A 5,937-nucleotide genomic window follows, 5' to 3' on the forward strand; every position below is an offset into this window, starting at 1 on the left:
TTCTTTTGTATATTTTTCTGTATAGGAAACCCAGGCTAGGTAAATCTGTAGAGATAGTACTGGATTAATGGTTTCTTGGAGGGATGTCAGGGGAAGCTGGGGGCAGTGAGGTGCTAATAACAAGGAGTCCACGGAAAAAAAATGTTCTGAAACTGGTGGTGGTGATGGTTGTTCAATTCTTAGAATGATCAAGCTATTGAATTGTATGACATGTGAATTATATTCCCATAGGCCTGCTTTAAAAAACAAGACCCTATCTCTTGTCCCCTTTTAGAGTGACTTCTCCGTCATTTTGTTCCAGCTGTTCTGCTACCATGTGGAGACGGGAAGGGGTTGGCAGGAGAGAGAGTCCCTTGAGTCTTTTTGTAATTATTTACATGCCAGTTGAGCCACTTTTACTGTTCAGATGGACCTCCTTTAGCAGGTTGTAAAATTATAGACCAAACCAAAACCACGCTCACTGCAATTGAGTCCAAGCTGACTCATCATGACCCCCTGTGGGCTTCTGATACTAACTTTATAGGAGTAGAAAGCCTAGTCTTTCTCCTAAGAAGCAGCTGGTAGTTTTGAACTGCTGACCATGTGGATCGGAGCCCAACTTGATTCCAGTCTTAGATCAGCCTCAGCCTGTGGGTTTTACACCTTTTCACACATATTAAATGTGTTGTCCTGAAATGCTAAATATTGTGTTTTAGTTTTCTCATTTTAAAACCAATATTTCATGGCCTTTGTGAATTGAAAATTATGCAGTATAACAAATTGTGGTACAGAGGCACTCAATCAATGGCAGTTGTAGTTAATCTATTTAAGCAGAAATAGTGTGTGAAAATATTTTTACTTCCTGCGAGCACATAATAGCACTGCCAGGAACTCTGCGACTGGTATGCTGTATTCTTGGAACTTTTGAGTCACATGTTATAATCCTCTTTTAGCTTCCCATATCTGCCCATTGTTCTTTGATGTATAATAGCAAATCACTCTTGCACCACAGTTGTTATGAAACAGAAGAGAAAATGGAGTTTATGTTATTTCAACCACTTATCTGCCTTGAAAGTTTAGAGAGAGATGATTCAGGAGGATCCGAGGTGAAATGCTCACAGAGCTAATGCATTATGTATGTCAAACCACAAAAAATTTATTAATTAACCACATTGCTTTATAGAATCCTTGTCATAAATTGTTCGGATGTGAAAACACATTTGCTAAGCTATAAACCTCTCAGTTAATTCACTAGTCAAAATTTGTCACATGTTATAAAAAAGAAAAAAAATCACCAGCCAGTACTACCTAAGGTAAAACATTAATTTACGTATCTATTTACATTTTAGGAAGCTAAGTGTTTAAGTTATATTCATGCCTGGAATATACTAGGATCTCAATAACTGCTTGTTTACTGAAATAATTAAAGGCAACAACTGTTGGCTTAGTACGTGGGGCATATTGTTATTCTATAAATTTGGCAAACAAGAAATTTCCTAGAAAGAATTATGATCAATGAGACATATAAAATCCAGACTTCTCTGAAAAACAACAGCAACAAAAACACTCCCTTTAAGTTGATTCTGTCTCATGGCTACCCTTGTGGGACAGTGTAGAATGTGCCAGGGGGCTTCCAGGGGCGAGCCTTTACAGAAGGAGACCGCCTCACCTTTTCTTCCATTAAGTTGCTGGTGGGTTTGAACTGCTGACCTCTCATTAAGTTGTCTAATACCGAACTCACTGTGCCACCAGGGTTCCAGTCTTGTGTATGGCCTTTAAAATTAATTTTATTAAGAATAATGGAGCTAATCTTTGGTTAGGTGTATCACACAATCATGTAAAAGAAATTCCAATTAAAAGTCTGCATCTTACCCCAATTTACCACAGATTCAGTGAATATCAGCTTCACAGCCAGCCCATGGGGGACTACTGCAGTCTGAAGCCTGAGGCTTACAGAAAATGTTTGTTTCTTTTTTTATTCCTTAATGTAAGAAATGTTGACTACTTAAATAAAATGATTTTGTTTCTTTGTCAAGTGATATTTGGAGTAGGTCTAGTTTTTCCTGCTAGCAAGCCTAACATAAATCTTTGACTACATCAACCAGCATTTCTTGCTGAACTCTTCATTGAAATAGGTAATCTGTGACCTTGAGTTTCTTCCTGTTAACCCTCTCTTACATCCCTGAGCTGCTAGATCAGGTAGTTTTTACCTTCTCCCCTGATTCCTTGTCAGGGCCTAGTTTGGGTAGTCATTCAATCTTCTCATCCCCCCACTTCATAAGGGCCAGTCCTGGAGATGACAAGCAGCTTCTTCAAGACAACCTCAGCATCACACCTAATTCGGAATCTGTGGAAGTTCTCAGTGGTATTTGACATTGTCCTCCACCAACATTTCTCCTCCGTTGACTTTCACACCAGTGCACATTTGGGGCTCATTCTGTGTCTCCAACTACTGTTCTTGCTGGCTTCCTCCTTGTGTTTTCCTAGATGTTTCCTGAGCCTCATGGCCTGTGGCTGCCTTTTCTGTCCTCGCTCCGTTCTCCCGTTAGGGAGCCCATCCTTTCGACAGTGCCACTCGTTCTATGCCCTTAATATGTCTCTTCAAGCTCAGATGCTTTTTCTTGAGTCTCATATTGACAGCTAGTGTTCACTGTTTCCAACACGTGCTATCGATTGAAATTCAAGTGAATCTGAGCCTTTATTCATCTTTCTCTTCAGGTGTGGCTTCTCACGCTTCCTTATTCCTGCCTCAGCGTGATTGGGCTTTCCCATCTGGGAAACCAGAAGCAGTGGAGTTCCAGTGATTCTTCCCTCACTTTCCAAACCCGTCCGCTCATCACGCTAGAGGCATCTTTGTGTTCGCTCTAGCTCCGACCATTTCCCAAGTAGAGGCCTCAATGATCACATTACGGTGACCCCAGACGCCACTTTATTGCTTTCTCCTCTCCCTGTATAGCCTTGCATGGCACTATATAAATGATCTTAGAACATACCATTGTCTTCAGACCGCTTTCTCACTATAAAACAATAATGGCTTCCTGCAGCTTACAGGGAGAGGCACCCTCCCACAAAAGCAGTCAATCTGGTATTCCATGCTTTACTCATGTCAACTAGCATGATCCTGCCAATCTCTCTAGTTGGAGTCAGTAATCCCCAAATACCATACATTTTTACATCCTTTATGTGAGGTACCACCTAGTCAATGTAGACTCATAGGGGGTCCCGATTAACAGAGTAGAACTCCTTCATATGGTTTTCTACTGAAGTGAAATTCTTATGCACTGTAGTATACATTCTTCTGATTTCAAAGGAGGCCTAAGTATATCACTAAAGAAACTTAATTTATAATCTATCATATTTCTAAAGAAATAATGCATACCTCACCTGGTTTTCTACAAACTGTGCAAGCCCTCTTGCATTAGTTTTCTGTATGCATTATGTTCATGCATATTAGTTCTGCAGGCACGTTTCAGATAAAACTATGGAAATGTGTTGTTTTCAGTCTATCAATGCTTGACCATGACTAGACAAGAAGATAAGATGTGATTTGTGGTAGTTAGAATTTATGTGAACTCACTGGTACCTGTGTGTGTGGAGGTGGGGGTGGAGTTCAACCTGTCCCTATACACATCCATCCATCAGTCTACCACCAAGTGGTAGATTGGTTATGCCTCCTTAAGGGGATGGCCTTTTTATAAGAGAGAAACTGGAACATCTCCACTGTCTCTCTGCCCCTTCACCTTCCTGCTTGCTAGAACTCTGCCCTTGTTTCCAAGGCCCATGTGGCCCACCAGAACCTGAGAGCTATCAGTGCCCTGCAATGTTTACACTGACCGTGGTTCCATGGGACTTTGCACCCACCAGCCTGTGGTCTTCCATCATCCAGCTTCACCTTTCTTCATCCTTCGCTTGCAGTTAAGGAAGTCCGAAGAGGGCTCTGGCTAGCATCGTATCCATGGGCTTGAGTTGGACTGGGCTGGGATGCCTTCTTGATATAAGATGACTTCCTGATACAAAGCTCTTTTTTTATACATATATGAATGTCCCTGGTTTTGTTTGTGCAGACAACCCCGCCTAATAAAAGGTTGTCAATGCTGGCAAATACAGGAATTAATTAAGCTTGGATTCAAGAGAACAGGCACAAGAACCAATAGGTATCGTAGCCATTTTTCAGTGTGTTTGGCATGTTGAAATGATGATGAGATATCCTCACTTGTATATCGTCATGGAGCTACTATGTGACTGATAGGGCTTTCTGTGCAGCCCATTCCCAGAGTCACACTGGCGACTTGAGTTCCACCAGGCATAACATTTCCCTCCTTACCTCTCAGTACCAGTCTGTCTTCCAAGACAGGCCTGTTTATTTTTTTGGTAGTTCATGGCATGTTCAATATTCCTTGCCACCCATAGTTGAAATACATAGATTTTTCTTGAGTTTGCCTTATTTTATGTCTAACTTGATGGCATATGAGGTGATTCAAAATACTTGGGTCAGATGCATCTCAGATCTCAAAGTAAAATATTTGCTTTTTATCACTTCAAAGAAGTCTTATGCAACAAATTTACCTAATGAACCCATTGTTTGATGTCTTGACTACTGCTTCCATGAGCATTGATTGTGCATCCAAACAAGTTTGAATACTTGATGATTTCGTACCATGGCTTTTTATTTCTTGCTCATGTTGCCTATTCTATATGAGTGGAAAGTAGAATATACCTGTAGGAGTTGAAAGCAAAACCTTGACATGTGTTTTTACTCCTGTCATGACAAATTGTGTGGTGATCTTGGAACTTCTGTCTAGAGGCGATGCACTTCCTTTCTACTGCTATGTCAGTAAACACAAAGTGCAAGGGTCATGCCAAAGAGGGAGCAGTCCTGTCCCTGGTCTGTATTTAAATGGAAAGGAAAGCCTTAATGACGAACAGCCTATGTCTGAAGGTGGAACTCAACTCGGTTTCCTTTGCATTGTGGTTATCTGCATTGCCAACTCTTTTCTGCATGTCCAGCTTTATCCCTAAGCTGTTTTTATTATCAGTTGCCAATGAGACTCATGACAAACAGTATGTACAACTGAATGCAATGTTACCCATGCCTTCCTGATCATGGCTGTGCTTCAACCCATTCTTGAAGTCACTAGTAGTCATAGTTTGAATGCTTTTGCACCTACGGGACTCAAGTTACTGCACTTTGTTGGACAAAATTCTCTTTTGAGCTATAGAATTTTCATCCGATAATTTGCAGAAGAAAGTCATCAGATTTTTCTTCCTTCTTAGTCTTAGCCTAGGAGCACTGATGTTGTAGAGGTTATGTGTTGGGCTGTAATCCTCATGGCTGGCAGTTCAAAACCACCAGCAGCCCCTCAGGAGACACACTAGGATTTCTACTCCCATCAACAGTTACAGTCTTGGAAACCCACCGGGGGTTACAGTGAGTCAGCATTGACTTGATAGCACTGAGCTTATTTTTGTTTTGTTTAGTCGTAGTCTTGGAACTCTTTTGAAATATGTCCACCAGAGGTGACCCTGCTGGTGTTTAAAATACTGCTGACATAGCTTGTAGCATTATAGAAACATGCCAGCCCCGCCCACAGTATGGCAAACTGAGAGGTGAGTGTGATCGGTACCTTTACACTCTCATAAATCCTATATCTTTCATGCTGTTACTCTCCTCTTCCCCATAGGAAGAAAGATCAGTTTCTAACTAATAGATGTCAAGTTCTGAAATGGATTCCTCTTTTTTTTTTTTCTTGCCAGGTCTGGCAGTGGTATGGCTTTCCTTGGATATGCGAGGGAACAAGAAAAAAATGAGAAATCGCGTGCTTGAATTTTACGGATGGAGAATAGCTAAGAGAGATGATTTATCAAAATAAAATCTAGTCAGAATAGATGCTAAGTAAGCAGACTTCACAGATATCCCCAGATCCCTAAATAGATGGAAATTTATTTGGAAAACAGACG

Source organism: Echinops telfairi, unplaced genomic scaffold (assembly GCF_000313985.2).
Source record: "Echinops telfairi isolate 266 unplaced genomic scaffold, ASM31398v2 ScPeMD7_31;HRSCAF=116, whole genome shotgun sequence".
Lineage (NCBI taxonomy): Eukaryota > Metazoa > Chordata > Mammalia > Afrosoricida > Tenrecidae > Echinops > Echinops telfairi.